Source organism: Fukomys damarensis, unplaced genomic scaffold (assembly GCF_012274545.1).
Source record: "Fukomys damarensis isolate Sample0158 unplaced genomic scaffold, DMR_v1.0_HiC HiC_scaffold_27, whole genome shotgun sequence".
NCBI classification, from domain to species: domain Eukaryota; kingdom Metazoa; phylum Chordata; class Mammalia; order Rodentia; family Bathyergidae; genus Fukomys; species Fukomys damarensis.
The window spans coordinates 46722443-46741039 of record NW_022900939.1 but is presented as its reverse complement, the minus strand read 5'-3'; the positions used below and the strand labels follow the sequence as shown (position 1 = coordinate 46741039).

The 18597-nt window shown below is 42.4% G+C and overlaps 1 protein-coding gene across 1 annotated transcript in view; it reads right to left on the bottom strand.

Moving 5' to 3' along the window:
• Positions 1 to 1362: 1362 nt before the first annotated feature.
• The window catches only part of Khdrbs2 (KH RNA binding domain containing, signal transduction associated 2), a 380292-nt gene continuing 363057 nt past the window's right edge, over positions 1363 to 18597 (bottom strand). Inside the window, exons 14-16 of the mRNA XM_033756843.1 lie at positions 15867 to 16491; positions 5616 to 8408; positions 1363 to 1496 (exon numbers count right to left, since the gene is read on the bottom strand). The gene's annotated coding sequence lies outside the window, so the exon portion shown is untranslated. The remainder of the gene's footprint in view (positions 1497 to 5615; positions 8409 to 15866; positions 16492 to 18597) is intronic.

The following is an 18597-nucleotide window of genomic DNA, read 5'->3' as shown; positions in this document are numbered from 1 at the left end:
AACGTACGGAGAAGCGCGGGAGCCTCTTTCTGAGAGCAGAAAGATTATAAACCCACAACCCGGGGAGCGTGAGAAGATTTACTCCTTTTCCTCCCTATGTTCCCTTTCTCTCCTTTCTACATTTTTATTCAGTAAGACATGAGGTCTGATAAATTAACAGTTGGGAAGCGTTCTGTGCTCTCGTTGATCCAGCAGCTCACTAGTGTTTCTTCAGAAAGTACGCAAACACCTACTGTGTGCCAGCCGGCCTGTTAGGCTTGTGCAGCGGTGAGAGAAGCTGAGGTAAAGAGGTCCGCACACATCATGAAAGCGTTACACACGCGCACAGCAGCGCGTGCCCGTGCTGTGCGTCACACCGCGCCCTTCGCACTCCGCACACCCGTGTACATCCCGGTCGCTCCCTGGACTCTGCTCCTGCTGCGCATGCTTCGCAAGTAGCGCAGCTGTCGCGGATGCTAGGAAGATGACGAGCGGGTTCTGGGACACAGGGCCGGGAAAACCACGAGGGCAGCGGCAGTCCCAGGAGAGGCAGCGCAGGGGCGATGGGTCTCGGAGTCCTCGGGCCCCAGCACGGCCGGGCATCTCCGCTCTAGGACGAAGCAGCTGCTCAGAGCCCAGGCCTGCCGTGCAGGGGCGCACAGCGGGTCCCTCTGACAAGGAACCGGAGCTGCCGGCGCAGATGCTGCTGAAATGCAGCCGGTATTTAGCTCATGAGCCTGTGCTGTGCACCTGCTGTGAGCAGATACAAAAGGGAAAGTGCAGCTGACCGCACAGTCCCGCGTGTAATTGGGGAGAATAAACAGACGCGAGCACCGAGGCGGGAGACAGGGAGGCTAAATGGAGTAAATGGGGCGCTCGTCCCGCTGCAGGAACCGCTCAGAGCCCTGGCGTTTGCTTTCTGGATGGCGGAGGCCATGGGAGGCATTCAGATGGACACAGACAGCAAGGCTGAAATCCAGGAAGAGAACGCAGAGGCGCAACTCCAGGTGGAGAATGCAAACAAGGCGAAGACTTGTTCCGGTGCTGCCCTCCCCCTGTGCCGTTTCCCCTCCGCCCCAGTGTAGCCAACAAAGACAAGAAAGCTTCTGTAGGCAGCTCACAGGAGCAGGATGTAAAAATAACCGGCGTGTGGGCAAAACATCCTGATACCAAAACAAGTACACGTTAGAAATCTTCCTTTCCAAGAGCCTAATACTAATTTTTGTTCAGAGTGTGAGGCCATGGGACTTTCAGGGTGCTGTTAGGGTTTGGCAACTCTGTTCTGCGCTTGATCTTGGCCAAAAGGCCGAGAAGCAATGGCAACTCTGTTCTGAACAGATCCAAAGTGTCAGGACGACCCCGGAGGTCAGGATGAATACTCACCTCACCGCAGCTGGGGGCTCAAGTCCGGGGGGCAACAAGAGTAATTTCACCGAACATGGAGAGGCATGGACAAGGGCTGGCAGCAGCTGGCCTGAGCAGAATTCCGAGACACTCCTGGAAAGATGGTTTTCTGGCTGAAAAGTCACAGCCCAAGCAAAAGGAAAGGCAAAAGAAGATCATTTTAAGAGGAGGATACAGGCAATGCAATGGCATGGATGGAAAAAAATAAGGAAGACCTTGTAAAATGATATTTTAGATACAGTATTAACGTACTTTCCAGTTAAAGTGCAAATTGAGTTTAACGAATGCAAGGGAGGCACAGCCCTCAGTGACACTTTGGGGTTAAGAGTCTGCTTGGAAAACTCCTATGAACTTTTAAGATCTGCAGTTGATGTATGTCTCAAATTTTCTTCCTTGGAAAGAAAGCACAAAGAATAGAAGTGTAGAAAGGCTACTGGAGAAACCTTGTCATCCTGTGTGGAGAGGGGTCCGACCTCACCCTGGGTGGCCAGCAGAGAAGGGCACCAGGGTTCGAGACTCACGGCCTGTAACCAGCCAGCAGTGTGTTTGGGGAAGGCTCCACGAAGAGGGCCCGGCTGGGACACAGACGGCGAGACTTTTAGAGCTCTGGATGATACAGACAACCCGCTGGGCCCGTGCGCCACCAGCGGGCTGGGCTAGTAATCCAGGAAACTAGTTAGTGTCGGCAGACAGAGAAAAGGACTTTGCCCCTCTCCTGGGGACGGGGATGTGGCACAGAGTGGGTGCGAGCAGAACCAGGGGCTGAAGGAGGAGAGCTGGGAAGGGAGCTGCGGCCTCGGAGTCTGGCTCCAGGGGTCCTCAGGTGAGCAGCAGCCCCGGGACCATCGCCTGCTGGCGTGCTGTGTGCCCGAGATTTCCGTGTGAGCGGACGCTGTGCCAGACTGGTATCAATCAGGATGCAAATAAGAAAATGAGATTTGCGCGGAGTATTTGAAGGGAAGGTCGTGAGGCAGGGAATTCAGCAAAGCGGAAGACAGCCCATCAAAGATCCAGAGCAAGCAGACCAGAGGAAAGGGAGACAACTCAGAAATTAGTAAGAGGAGCAAGCCGCAGGTGCCAGGGTCTCACACCTGTGACAAGGTGGGACCTGAACCAGGTGAGCATGAGCAGGAGGGGCGGCCACTGCTGGAGAAGGTGCGCTCGGAGCAGCCCCCATGTGCTGTCTGCCTCTGGCCCAAGGCTCTCACTATGGTCAGGTACGCAGAGGCAGCTGTGGAAAAGGAGCCCAGGCAAACCAGAAATGGATTCGAAGACAAACAGGCCCCAAACAGCACAAACCCAAGGAAGTGGAGTTGCAGGAATCACAGGATCTCCTTGCCCATGACAAGAAGAGTGCACTCCAAAGGCTGGGTTCTTAAATCATCTCTGAAACCTATCCTTAAGACACGTTTCCCCCGCCTGGCCGGAAGATCAACGGGACTCGGGAGTATCCGCATGTACAACCACGAAAACTCATTTTGCTTTGTGTAGAATGTTCATCAGAAAAGACAAACTGATTTTTTTTTCTCTAAAAGAAATTTCATATTAACATAGTATTTTGTGAAACTTTGCCTATATGTAAGACTTTGTTGTGCTGGCTGTTCTACACATCAGAAAATCCTTGGATTATCTAATGACAGTTTATTTGCCTAAATTGTTGTGCTGTCCGACACTGTGGTGTGGGTTTGTTTTGTATCTCTGTACATTTAGTGGCCATTGGTATTTTGATAAATGCTGTCGCCTGAACAATGTGGTAGGAAGTTTGGGCACCATCTGTGTTTGTTTCTCTACAAGCAGTAACTACCTAGAGAAAAATCTGATGCTCATTTCAGAGATGCAGTATAAACAAAATTCAAGATGATGCCTTTAACATAATCATCGAACCTTTCATTTACGTAGCGCTTTATGCATTTCGGAGTGATGTGATGTGCTTTCATTTAACGGATCTTTGCAAAGTTGTGCAAGTTGGATATAGGTTTCTAAATGACATAAAAGCTCAACAAGAAAAGTAACACTGAAATTAGGCAGTGTTCTAGAAGAAGCCTGGGTAGCACTGTCGAGGTTAATAGAATGCACTCACAGAGCTCGCTCCTCCACCAGGTGTTTTGGTGGTGTGTCAGTGGGTTCGCTCACTTCATCACCAGAACAATCCTCTGCGGTAGGCATTATTATGTTCTCATTTTAAGGATGAGGAGACTAGGGCCCAGGGATTTTATTAACTGATAACTAATACAAGATTTGCTCCTAGGCAGTCTAAGAAAATACCACCTCTCGTAAGCATTGTCTTATTTAAATATTTATCCAGTGAGCAAGATGCTTAATTATAGAGACTTCTGTTTATATTGGGCCCCTCCTTCTTATAAAATGTGTGTGTAATTCAGTGGTGTGCTAATAAACTGGCTCACTGACTCTCTGCAAGAGGAAACAAGACCCTGGACTACAGCATCAGCCAGTGTCCATGGCCTAAAAGTGGACTCACAAACGTCCACTTCCTGCTCCCCAAGAGAAGTCACCAGAGTGCAGTCGAGGGGATGTGGAAAAGCGGGGCGCTCCTGAGCATTCCCAGTGGGCCCAGCTCACCCTGCCGATTGCAATGCACATGGCCCACTCTAGAAATTCCCTCCAAATGTGATTTCACCTAATGCACCCAACTTTCACAGGACCCACTGAGCTCCTGTTTCATTACGTTTTTGTTGAATCTTGTGTAAGAATTAGTAACCATGCCGGTTCTCAGTATGCTTTTTCCCACTGAGAAGGAGGCTTCTCTATCATGAAGCCAGCATGCAGTGCCCTCTCAGAAGTGCCCATGCTCCCAAGCCGCTCAGCAGTTCCTGGCCCTGAGCAGGCATCAGGTTCCCTAAACCTCAGTGCCCTAAGCCTATTTTGCAGCCGGCATGGTTACTGAGATTGTGTTTAGCTGTCTGAGGTTTGGGGTTGGGTCCAACTCCCAATTCCCTGTGTCAGAACATGGAGAGTTCCCAGAATAGTCCCTTGGTGCGGTGGCCTTTATTCCTTTTAAGTCTTCTTCCCCAGGGCCATCAGCTGGACAAACAGCCTGGACTCCCTTGCTGGCACCGGGGGAGCCGCCAGTGCTGCAAAGGGCAGCAGCTTCTGCTCAGCACTGTCTTCTAGCTCTGGCTGCCTCTCCCTAATTCCAGGATAAGGGGCTGGTTTTAATCATCCAGGTGGCACTGTGTGAGTGATAACAGCAAAGCTTTCTGTGGGCAGCTCCCCATTCTGTTCTCCCATGCACATTTTGCGTTCAGTCCTTCCCCTGCTATTTTCTTCCTGTGAAACTGTTTCCCAATGCATTGTAAAATCCCACCAGGAGAGTACAAGGCCCCCTTTACTGCTACACTGAAAGCTAAGGGAAGCTTGGCTTCATCAGTGACAAAATAACCCTCTCCTGCAAAGCCGCAGGGCCGGCAGGGGACCCGGGAAAGCCTGTGAAGGTGCCCAGGTCTTGCTCCTGCCTTGGAGATTCTGCTGCAGTCTGCACCTCCACAGGAGGGATGGAACTGCAAGGACCAACAGTGGCCCAGGGCCGGAGGAGGGAGACTGCCCACCTGCTTACAACACCCTTGCCTCTCCCACCCTTCTTCTCCTCAGCCTCCGCCCCAGGAAGAGAAGACCGAAAGCGTCCCTAGCCCCTAACTAGCTAATGACTGAAGTCTGTGGCAGTGCTTGGTTGCAGATCAGGAAAACAAAGGAACAGCCCAACATTTTACAGCTGAATTTGTATCTTTTTAGGGGAGGCCAATGCAGTTTCCTCACAAGCAAGGGGGAAGGAATAAACTAAGTTCAAGGGCCTCATTCATTCAACAAATATGAATCATGCATATTGTAGGTAGCAATCCCCATGTTAGTGAACTAACAATCAAGGATTGATAAAACACGAACCCTGCCCTTTGGGAGTTTGCAGTCTAAATTGTAGTTCCTAGTTGTGATTAAATTTCTTGATTGTGTTTATATATATTAATCTCTAATAACATGTTAGTCTTCATAGAAGATGTTAAATCTGATTTTCATTTGATCCTATCATAAATGCACTATGAAATAATTATTTGTATTTAGGCATTTATTGGTATAAGCATGAGTATCTTTCCCAGAACAATGGATCTAACAGATTGGATCTAATCCCATTAGGAATTAGAAATGCAGAAAAAAACCTAAAGCCAACATTGTATTTTATGCTAAGCCAAAAAAGAAAAGAAAAGTCATGTTTCACTTACCTTCTGTCCATGTCTGACTTCCATTCAAATTTTATCTCTTCTGTGACACCATCTTTTGAAAGTCTCAGCTCAAATAAACTTCTTTAAATATCTGCAATATTAATATATTAACATGGTCTATTTTAGTTCACTAGTGAGTATCGGTAGTGTATATCAGAATCACTTCGGGAGTTGTAAAAATACAGCTTTCCCGCTCCCACCTCTGAAATACATATCGGTTCAACACAGAGAGGGGCCTGGCATCTGGAGTTTTAAACAGCTCATGACACTGATGTCCCTGTGCGGGTAAGAACCACGGCCCACATCACACTCCATAACCCGGCATTGTATAGTAGCACATGACCCGTAGTGCATTTATAAGGTCATCATCTTTTGTGTATAGGCACAGGCTTGTATTTACTTTGCTAACTATAGCATAGAGAAATCTATAGTAGCAGGAATTTCTACATTTTTTGTTGAAAAAAATGAAGGAATTTCCTCTCAGTAACCTTTATATAATACCACCTCCACTGTTTTTATACCCATATTCTTTATATAGTGGTATAACAAAATTGATGAGAAAGTATTGTTTATTCATCTTTATTTAAGATTGTCTTCCAGAAAGGTTTTGAAATTGAAGAAATGCGCAGAAAATTTCAGAGAAGGGTGATCTCTCAGTGCAGTTCAGCTTACACTCATACAAATCAACACTCTTACTTGGGCTATGGAAAGGAGAAAAATGAAAGATAAAAGAGAGTATACAGTACATTCCCTCACTAAGGAGTTAATATGTTAGGTGTTACACTAGGTGTCAGACAAGTCCCTGTGCACCTGAGGATTTTCCTTTGCCTCTGTGCTGTGTCTTCTATCTTGATAATCAGTTCCTCGTGAGACATTTGGACAGAGGTGGGAGGTGGAAGCCTGCTAAGAGGATTTCATCCTCCATCTCCACTTTTAACCTACGAGCTATCAGGAACCATGGCTACAAACATCCCTACATGTTCTGGGGTTCAAACCTCTGCCATGCAGAGCTCTTCCAGCATCAGCACAGAGCATGGGGCCAGTCCCAAGGATGGCGCCTAGCAAAAAGCAGTCTCTGGTAAATCGTCATCATTAATGTAGTGACATTAAGGCCTTGAAGTACAACCCAGCTGTACCGTAGTTCATTCGGCTCAGTGTCCTTTTCCTGTATTTTAAGCAACTTGGCTTTTAGCTGGGAGTGTGTACTTGGCTGGCTGAAGCAGGAGGACTGCAAGTTTGAGGCCAGACTAGGCAACTTAGAAAAACTCTGTCTCAAAAGAACAATTAAAAAAACCAAAGTGTGTGATCCAGCCCAGTGCTTCTAGTTACACACGCACACACACAGGCGTAATCCTCATAAAAAGTTACCACAAAGAATAACTGTTGATGTCTTTGAATACGGGAAGTGAAGTGAGGTCACTTCCATGGCCCGGCAGATGGGAAGGCAGAACCCATCTTCTGCCACACGTTGTGACATGGTCAGATTGTCACGGGCTTACAGGCTTGTCTGTCGTGTGGACAGTCATGCTGTTTCATCTCTGTTTCCTCGAGGAAAACAGTGACAATGCCTCTTTGGGTTTCTCTGAAGAGTTTGCTATACACGGCAGCTTTTCAGAGTCTAAGAAATTCAAGCATCCAGTAAGGGTTTCTTATTACAACACTTCATTATATTTCTAGCTAAGGCTGCCATCGTTCATTATCTTACTGAAACATCCTGAAAGTGAAAGGCACTGCTAGCAATAGTTACACTGGAATAACAGCTGTAAAGCAGGACACGAGGTCAGTCTGGCTACAATATCTTGCCTCTCTGAAAGCAAATTCCCACGAGCATATTATAATGGCCAGGAGAATGACATGGAATTCTGTGGCCCAAGTTTGGAAAGATGTTAATATGGGTTAGACTCAAGACGATGACAAAAGTATGTGCTGCCTGGGTCCCAACTCCCAGGAAACAAGCAGAGGAGGCACAGGGCTCCTGCTCACTGCTACCTCACTCCTAACTCCTCTGATCTGTTCAGAGGTCTGTCTGAAGGCCGGGTCCTGGAAGATTCACCTTCAGTGAGGAAAATTTAGGTAGAAACTTTCTGAAGTAGCATACATACTTCCTTGGCTCATTAAACAAACATATACCCTGTAATAATTCTTGACATAAATTATTTTTAAGTTCCAGGGGGTATAAAAAGAAAACAGCAACATGTCCTGAGTCTTCTAGATAACTGACTACCTGTTGGGTCATATTATCCTTTTGCTTTAGAACTAATGGGAATTTGGGGGCAGGAGCAAGATTTTGTTTTAATCTCCCACTCCCCTTCGTACAAGAAATAACTTGAACATGCATCACATTCGCTCACCAAAATGTATTTCCTTTTTGGTTGATTTTTTGCTTTTGTTTCTACTCTGTAAGTCAGGAATTTACAGCCTCAAATCCGGACAATATACTATATAGCATCATATGCCTATGAGTCTCGGTACATTTAGCTGCTACACTGTAAAATAAAACTAGGTTTCTCACTCTGGCAGTGCCTCGCCAGCTCTCAACCCACGCAAGCGTCCGCGTTTGGGCTCTGTCTGGGTCACGACTGTTTTGCACCCGTCTGATAGGCAGAGTTCATAAATGAGATCCCAAGTGGACAAGGTGACTCACTGCACTGGAACAAACCACCAGTTTCAGGTGCACCCCAGTCCAGGTTTTCTGTTGGAGTCTCGAGGGACACCTTTGGAGCCTTAAGCAGTCCCACCGGCTGATCTCACCGGGTGTCGGTTCACTCATGGCGAAATTAACAACAGGAGCAGCTGTCAAACATACACAGAACAAAACAAATTTCCACCTCACCTTTGTGTGTTTAAGGGTGTTTTGTATTCTGCTGGGTTTTACAGAAAGTTTACTTTAAAACAGTGTCTCTGAGAAAGTTTCTTTTTTAAAGAGATGGAATAAAGATGCTGACAGCCGACTGACTCATAACCTTGTCTACCAGCAGCTGAGACACCACTATGAGGTGGTGGGTATTGTGGAGGGCAAAGCTGGCTTGGTCTTGCACTAGTATATCGAGGGGCACCAGCATCTAGGACCTCATTGTTTTCCACCTCATAGAAGCTGCCTATTTTCTAGCAACCAAAAGCAAACAACGTGCTGCTCAGTGGCTGCCCACTTAATGCTCCTGTGCTACTTCCACACCCGAGTTACTTGATAAACAAACTCTTAAGAAGTCACTTGAGAATTAAGTTGATGGAACCTCAAGTACTATTAAAATTTCTCAGGAGTTTTGCAGTATATCACATTTATCTGCTAGGGAATATAGAGTATATATCAGTATTAAAAATTTGCTCTCATATGAGAATGAAAGAGAAATCAAACATTTAGAAGAAAAAGGCCTACATAACAAACTTTTCAACCTTGATATTGCAGATCAAAATAGGATTCTAGAAGAAGGGGCCAGCTTAGACCAGTGAGAGAGTGTTTTAACTGCTTTCTTATCTTGCACCACTGATATTCCTACTTTTCTTATTTAAAAACCAGCATGGTTAAACCACTAGTTCACTGGGTGGTGTATTAATTCGATACCTTTAATTTGGCAGAAATTTTTGAAGTTACTGAAAAATTATTCTCACTGAAATATTATGATTCAAAATGCAGTACGATAACATCTGTATTTTGTAGTGGCTTGGACACAGCAGTATTCTAGTCGTGGCCTCTCAGTGACATAGAAATCTGAATGTTTTCCGTGGCTATAGGAATGAGATCATAAACCTTCAATTTTACTTTCAATTAAAAGTCAATAGGGGCCAAAGATTCAGCTCAGTGGTTCTGCCACCTGCCTCACAAGCACAAGGGCCTGAGTTCAATTCCCGGTAAAAAAAAAAAAATCAATACAGTATGTTAATTAATAGCCCAGTTATTCATAGTGCATTTTCATTTGTCAAAGATTAAAGTAGAATGACATATTTTAATAATATACTAGGAATACGCTCTGGGTGTTATTTTGTGAGTATAAGATGTAAATTATTGGTGCTGAATCTAGTCAGAATTACTGGAAAATACTTAAGTGCTTTAGTTTATACGTTTTTCTCTCAATCCAATATAAGGGTGTATTTTGAAATGTAAGGCAAATTGTGTCATTTATAAGTAATGCTTACATTTTCTCCAAAAAGAGAGTTGAATTTATGGCTAATTATGGCAATTTTCCTGTTTTAGATAAATGGCTCATTTAGCAGATAATTTTTTTTTCCTATACTTTGTTGTTTCAAAGTAGGAAAGAATATTCCAAATTACTCAGCCTTAAAATTGTAGGTGAGGTAAATATGTGATGAAAGAAGTTTGTACAAAAGTCCCTGATTTAGGGACATGTGAGGTGTGAACTTTCACAGTTAGTGTTATATCCACTACTTGATACGTTTATAAAACAGACTGAATATAGTTTCAACACATTAGTATTAGCAATCAGGGTTATTTTGAGAATCAAAATTCACTGTTCCAGGAAAACAAAGTCTAAATACTAAATGAAATAAAAAATCATATCTAATTAGATAATTATATAAAAAATATAAAGTATCTGTAATACATCTTCCTATTTCTCAAAACAAATCAGTCTCAGAAGAAAAGGAAATGATATCTAATCAAATATTTACCAAATATCATTATAATTTATCTCTTTAGTAAATACAGGCACTAGAAACGCTCCTTAGCATATTAAGAATCACATTTTTTGGATATTTTAGGTATAGTTTAAAGATCTCTCCTTTCCAGCTGCACTCTTTGCTGCCTCCCTTCCCTCTGGGGGCAGTGGGAGGTGAGGGACCTCAGCAGCAGATGGTCCATGTGCTTGCTTTGCCTGTGCGGTGAGCAGTGGAGGTGTCACAGAGGGGCCCCTGATGTGCAGGTGGCAGGGAAGCCACGAGGCTCTGAGCACCCGGATCCAGAACTGCTTGGCTCTGTCTGATCCCTGGACCAAACGTTCATGAACTCCCTTCAGATTCGGGAGGAGATTGGACCTGAAACTGAAGAAGCCCATGACTCTCAAAGAGGTTGCTTTTACATGAGAACAGGAGCTCATCTTCTGCACGGCGTAATACAGCAGATGAATCACAAAACAGTAAACTATGTCTTGGTTTGCCATGGAAGCCTTCAGCAGTGGATTTGTGTCAAATTAAGTATTTCTGGGTTCTTGTAGTGAATGCACTTAACCAATAAATGTAGACAGAACACAGTGGACCAAACAACAGATTCCTTCCTCATGATTCCACTTATGGAACAGGCCCAAGTCTCCGAAATGCTAAATGAAATTGTTTAGTAAATTAAATTAAGATCAACTGCTGATCTGTTTAATTTAGACTCAAACCTTCTGGGAAGTTTTCCTCCAAACAGAGTTCTTGCTTTACAATTAGGAAATTGTTGTGAATTTAGTTTTTTTGCAGACCAAGCCAAAATTAGACTTTAAAACTCAGGGCATTTAGAAATCTCAATTATCCAATAATTCTGAAATACTTCTTTAAAGATGGAAGGATGAATATAAGTACTATCAACAATGGCTATTATGCTAATTCTTATTTAGAGGTAGAATGACAGCTTGTTTTCTTTCTTTTGAGTTTTTGTAATCATACACACTAGAGTAATGGTGTTAAAATTGTTATATATTTTAAATAAAGATAAGGATGATATTATTCCTTAGCATCTTAAACTTTTAATTAATTTCAGTTCCAATCTCTCCTAGTTAAAAATCAGGAAAGAAATCTATCTAATTTAGCTATTACAAACCCAGCAAATACTTTTATGATCATAAGACTCCTGATTGTGAATGAGTTCATATACGTGACACTAACCTGCCTTTTGAAGTATTTGGTGGCTGGTTTGTCTTGAGTAGGTGTGTAAACACCCATGAGTAAATCACAAATAAATGTCTAGTACAGCAATCGCTGTACAGAAACAGGTTTGCCTTTCGTCAACCCTGACTGTTCCCGCTTCTGTCATCAGGCGCTTCCACGACAACGATAACTCTGGTAGCTTGAAGGTGACGTTTCAGCCCAGCTCCCAACATTTCAAAGTCATGCTTCTTTCCCTTAGTTTTTGCTTGAAATTTTAAATTTTTTCTTAACTTCAAAACAAGGTAAGATATTTTGCCCGGCTTTCTTTACAGAGTTGTTATGACTATTAAATACAATATTATCTTAGAAGTTTAAAAATGCATCAAGGCCTCTTTACATACAGATCAAATGATAACTTGTATAAATCATAGCTTGTACATAAGGAATATTATGTGACTAGAAAAATATGCAGGGAAGTCGACATAATTACTCATTTAGTTAAATTTGACAAATGCTTCCTATTACAAACCTGGACCAATTGACTAGTTTAGATAAAAATGGTAGCCTTTCCCTAAAACAGCTTGATACATCTAAAAGTATCTTAGCTGCATGTCGTTAAGAAGCCAGTTTCTTCTGAGCCTGCTTTAGTCGGTCACAGGCTTTCATTTCCAGTGTCATCTGCATGCATTTCCTTGGGTGATGTTTTGGAATTATAGAATTAGTGGTGGCAAACCATGCATACTGAGTAAATACTACTTAAATTTACAAACCCCTTTGAGTTAAATCTTGAAAGGATCAACAGTCCTCTGTAACTTCTGATCACTAATCAACTCATCACTAAGTTTCACTACTAACCATTTGACACCCTATGTTAAACATTTCCTATTATCTAAACGTGAAAAATAAGCAATCAATACTTGGGATACTGGGGAGTTAATGAGTCCAAGGGGGTCTACTTTTAACTCACAGGGTAGAGTACACAGAGCTACAGGACCCTTATCAGTTAAGGATAGGTTCTCTCAAGCATCAATATGTGCACAGAATGCTGTATTAAGAGTATTTCAGCATACCCATAGTTCCCATAGAATTAGTACTTCCATATTTTCATATTTCCAGACAACTCTAAAGGTATTCAAGATGCAGTATTTGTAATTTTCTTTAAAAACCATAATTTTTAACTACTATCCCCTGTGAGAGGCTGGTACAAAGTTTTATGTCTTATTTGCAGATATATACACATTGAACACATAAAGTTTCCATAAAGCGTTTCGAAGGGAAAGTGCAATGGTCTAAAGAAATAATTGTTCAGAGCCAGCTGTGGTGGCACAGCTCTCAGGAGGCTGAGGTAAGAGGTTCTCCTGAGTCCAGGAGTTTAAACAAAGAAAGAAAAGAAAAAAAACGGTTACGGAATAGACAAGAGAAGTTCAAGACATGTTGAATTCTGCTTATGTTCTGCAACAGGAAAGGACAGTTTTAATTTCTAAATCTATTGCTTGAAGTGCAAACTTGCACGAAGGGCGATTGGTAAGAGCGTGGGCTCTCAGGCAGCGCCATTTCTGTGAAGTAAGACAGCTGCCTGTATTCTTCACGTTGCCGCCTGCTGCATTCACCTCAGCGTAGCTAACGGCTCTTTATCAACCCTCTAGCTCTATTATTGTTCTTTGCAAATCTATTTCTGCTTCTCATATTCATTTTCATTTTAGACTCTTACTATAATAAAGAGAAACCAGCATTTCAATAGTGTGCTCACCAGGAAACACGACTGCCGGGAAAGCCATCTTATTTTGCAGTAATACAGACTGAGACAGATCAATACAACGGAGCATGTGTTCCACAAAAAAGATAAGTGACTGTGATTATTTCTTTAGCAATGTAATTTTCTAGTTGATTTTTATTTTTCATTAAATTGAATTGTTTGGTTATCAGGATCTCTCAGCCTGAATGAAGGCTAACCTCTGTACTTCAGTGTGGGAAAGGCGCACCCAGCAGTGGATGGACAGGTGCAGTCTGGCATTATCTCTGGAGATCAGGGACCCTGGGCAGGACTCAGTGTCTTGAGCCCATTGCAAATCTATCACGCAAGTTGCTGAGAAAATAACCTAAGTAATTTTTAAAAACACTTCGCACAGTGACAGGCATTGTGCACTCCATTATTGCAAATGCCTTTCACTTTATTTTCTTATTAGAAAAGCAAGTGTACCAAATTCTTGGTAGGCTCGCTGTCATTTTAGCCGTATTTCAATGTTAGCAATACTTGTGCAGCATTCTCTATGATTCTTGTGCATGAGCACTTAGTACCTACTCTAAAGATACTTGATATATATTGCTTATGAATATAATGAACTTTTTTAGCAACTGTGTTCTAGTGCCTATGTTAACTGCATATTGAGGATATTTTTAAAACTGTGTAGGACTGGGGATGTAGCTCAGTGGCACTGTGCCAGCCTGCAAAGCGCTAGGTCCCAAGTTTGATCCCTGGTACCAAAAAGAAAATGTTTAAGCCAGTTGTGGTGGTGCACGCCTATAATCCCAGTACTCAGGAAGCTGAGGCAGGAGGATCGCTGTGAGTTTGAGACCAGCCTGGTCTACATAGTGAGCTCCAGGTCAGTCTCACCTACATAGTGAGACCCTGTCTCAAAAAACAAAAAAATAAAAACAAACAAACAAACAAAAGAAAACATTTAAGTTGCAAATTGATTTGGATAATTTGAATGTTTTATGGACTAAACCTTCATTTACCCATTTTATGTACACTGTGAAGAGATCTATCTGAAAGTTAAAGTTTTTAGACAATAAAAACTAACTAGTTTAGGGAAATGTATTAACCAAGTCTGGGTTGATATACATGACCCTGGTCATTTTCCTTTATCTCATAATCTATGCATACTTGCTGTTATACTTATGAGGAAACTGCAGCTGGAAAAGTTAAAGTAGTTTTGTTTCTATCTAGAGAAGACTCACTGTTTAGTTTGAGTATATTAATGTAGTTTTAATCACACACATGCACACACACAGACATGTGCACACCTATCTTATGGAAGTGGTCATTCACCTTTCATCACAAGAAATCAAAACTCATTTCTGAAAATTAAAACTGTAAATATTCATATAGAAGCATCCCATTTAAAATAAGTAAGTAAATAATAGCAATGGAAGAATGAAAGGAAAGAAAAGAGAGAAAGGAACTCGGGATTAACATCAATCTACAGGAAAACTATCTCTGAGGGGTAAAATTACAGTTTTTTACATTATACACATTTTTTACCATAGTTATGGTTATTTTGTAATCATGAAAACGAAAACATGTCACACAAAAATATCATCCCTCACAAAAGTACCTGTTCACAGTCAATTCTGCCTCATTCTAAGACAAACACGATTTGTGCCTAGGTGATTACTAACTGCAATTTCAAAAGTCTTTAATGAGCTACGCTAATTCCTCCTTTTGGAGGTTATCAACGAAAAATGGATTCCAGAGAAGTTTCTCAGAGGAATGTGACAATACTCACTTTAAAATTCAGTGCTCAAGTGCCCAACAGCAATATGAAAACATGCTCAATGTTACTGATGAGCAGGAAAACTGCAAATCAAAACCAGAACAAGATATCACCCTACCATCATAAATGGCTCATATCAAAAAGACTGCAGGAAAGGGCAACTTTGTGCCCTACTGGTGGAAATGAAAGGCAGTACGGCCACTATGGAAAACTGTAAAATCTGAAGCAACACGAAAGCCACCCTAAGGTGCCCAAAGGAGACTGAGTTGGATGCCGGATACCGCAACCCTCAGGTCTTGGCTGATTCACAGCAGCTGAGAGACAGAAGTAGCCCGAGAGTCCACTCACGCAGGGGTGCAGACACTAGCACCCACGCACAGCAGAGTAGCCTTCAGCTGTAAACGGGGACAAAACCTTGTCATTTGCGACAATGTGGATGGAACTGGGGATTAAATGAAATTTTCCAGAGAACTGAAAGATAGCACTCACAGGTGTAATACACAAAGCTGTTCTCAGAGGTTGGAAGAGGAATATGGTCACCAGAGGCAAAGACAGGGGAGGGAGGGTTCGAGCAGGGCCCGTCGGGGGTACTGCGTTACAGTCAGGTGGGAGCAGGAGACTGGTGTATGTTGCCCAGTAGGCGGAGCATGGGTGACAATAACATGCACACAGAAAAGCTAGCAGAAAGGATGCTGGATGTTTTGCCATAAAGAAATCAAAGGTTTAAAGGTTTAAGGAGATGGGTGTGTTTAAGGTCATTTAAGTATTACCCAGCACATACATAGATGAAGACAATATGTGCCCCCTTTAGTATGCATATATCATTTTCATGCTTTTATGTATCAGCTAAAAATAAATTTAAATATAAAGGAATAAAGGAATGAAAACTTGCAAGTGTCCAAATAGACATTTCCCAAATAAACAATAACCTGAAGTTTTCCCTCTGTTCTCTTACCTGCCCACGGGCTGCTGGGAAAATGACGTGAGGTGCTAAGTATCAGGATGTTGACAAAGAATGGGAAGACTGTCTTGAGGGGCAGAAAGGTTGGCTCTGAGGTTATAAGGAGTAAGGAAAGTTCTGGTAGCAGAAGTCGTTCTCAGTCAGGATGTGAACAGGACCCGTGTGTACTGCACCTGGCGTGGGGATGACTCAGGGTCGGCTCCAGCTGTGCTCCGGTTCCTCTTAGGGCCAGGTGTGGCGGAGCACACCTGTAATCACCAGCTACTTAGGTGACTGAGGCTGGAGCACCACAAGCTCAAAGGCAGCGTGAGTGACTTCGTAGGTCCCTGCCTCAAAATAACATTAAAATGAGCTGGCTCGCCCCTGAGTTCAGTTCCCAGTACTGATTCTCTTATAAATAAGATTCTCTTATAAATAAACAATTCATTCTAGGGCACTGTGAAGTATGAAGCATGGTAGACGAGAAACTTAAGCAAAATTGGCGTTGAGTCGCTTGTTACCAAGTGTGAAGATGGTTCATTGTGCTGGAGGAAGCAGATGCAGGCAGGGACGCTGGATGCTGCTAAGGCACCTGTGGCTGGGAGGCAGCCCCCTCCTTTGTAGAGTAGAGTATGAGGGGCTGAGAGGGAAAACAGCGGATTAGGGAGAGTGACCTTTCTTTTCCACTGCAAATAATCTTTCAGGTACCAATTACTCATTACATAATACACGTAATCCCCAGAAAGTCAAGCAAATGAATCCTTCTGATGGATGTGGAAAGCTGGCGCCTGTCAGTCAGAAGCACATTACCTTTCCATTAGCTAAGATGTTTAATAGGAAACCAGAAATACTACACACTGTATTGGTGACAGCAAATGCTTTCAGAAGAATATATAACACTGACCAATACCTTCTCTTGTGTGTGTGTGTGTGTGTGTGTGTGTGTGTGTGTGTGTGTGTGTGTGTTTTGAGACAAGGTCTCACTCTACAGATCAAGCTAGCTTTGAACACATGTTATTGCCCAGGCTGGCCTCTGAACTCAAGGCAACCCTCCTGCCTCAGCCTCTGGGATTACAGGTGTGTGCTACTATTCCCAGATCTACTTGTGTCCTGCATGGCTTATACACAGTTATTTGTTTTGAAATTAGCCTTTACTCTTTAAAGCAGAGTTATGATCTATGTATTGAAGAATGAAGCCTTAAACTGCTTTCATGCTTATTTAATCATGTAGTTTTCTACATGTGAAAATGGACTTTAGATTATAAATGACTTAATTCTACGAAGACTATAGCCATGCTTTGGGAAAAACGTAGGACAGCTTCATGTACATTTTTCTATGTTACATCAGGAACTTTAGAAGGAGGATAACTTTGAGAGAAGACCAAGTAAGTAAGATGCACTTCAATAAGAATGTGGCAATGTATTTAAATGAATATTTACTATATTGCTACAGAATAGAAATTGTGTTGGGAAACATGGGTTGTCAAAATTTATTTTAAGCATTGCTTTTTCTACTTATTGGCAATGTGTTATATTACTTCCTCTTCTGTAGATAATATTTTACTTCCTTTGCATGCTTTAGAGAAATACAGGTGCTTAAAAGTAAGTTTTCTTTAATTTATTAGTACATGCTTCTATTTACTCTAAGGAATTGGTAGGTGTACATAACATATTTCAATTCTTTTTTCTCCTTCAGTCTACACCCTTTTTATGTTTCTGGTATCACATTCATTCATTTTATAAGACTTTATGAAGTTAATCATCATATATACAGATTAAAAGCCAGACTTATAGGCCTAGGAACATATAAAACATGGAAGACACTTACACTAAGTCAAAGTACAATTTTAGATTCATTATCTTCACAAAGATAAGTTTTGATGTTAAAATTCTAGAGCTCTGGCTGACACGTAGGCTCACAAGTCAGAAGGTTCCACTGATTTTATTGTTAGTACTATTAATGCTGTGTCTTTATACAAACCCGAATCTTGGATTCGGTTTTATGAGCTATCCTGCTGCCATACTTATTTGCTATTATTTATCATAAGCTCTTTCTGCAGTGAGGATGAAACCTCTGCCCACGTAACCGGTAAGAGCAGCACGTGGGTCACTTTCAGCTACAGGAAGCGCCACAGTCACATCCAGGGCCTCGGCCGTTCCGATCACTCTGTATTTCCAGAAAGGAAACCCAACAAAACAATGAAAACCTGTAATCTGTATTACACAAACCAAAAGACATGGAGATAGAGTGCTGTAGCTAAAGGACTGAATTTTAAAGGTGTGAAAGTGGTTTTCAGAACACTTATATAATTTTAATTGAACAAGTGAAAAACAAGAGTTATATTTTAATAACAAAATTTTAAAAATCGTTTCCTTTCAAAGACTTCCTGAGATGCTTTTATTTATGATTTTGTATCAGTTTCATTTAAAAATTGTTAGAGAACTGTCTCTAAGCTTAATGGCCTTAGTTCTGTTAATAAATCAAATGTGAAAATCACTGAAAAATTATGAGACCTAAAAACACTATTTGGGTTCTTAAATGGTATCAAATTTATTCACGCTTGAATGTAGTGCAAGTGTTAAGGCATCAGCCGGTGTTGCTTTCTTAGCGTGGTCTTACTCTCTAAGGCGCTCGCTCCGTGCCAGGCTTGGCCGCGGGCTTGGGGAGGCCCCACTGTCACTGTCTGGGGCGCCAGGGCAGCAGGGCCACAGCTCGTGCTGGGCGGCTTCAGCCTGAGCCCGATGG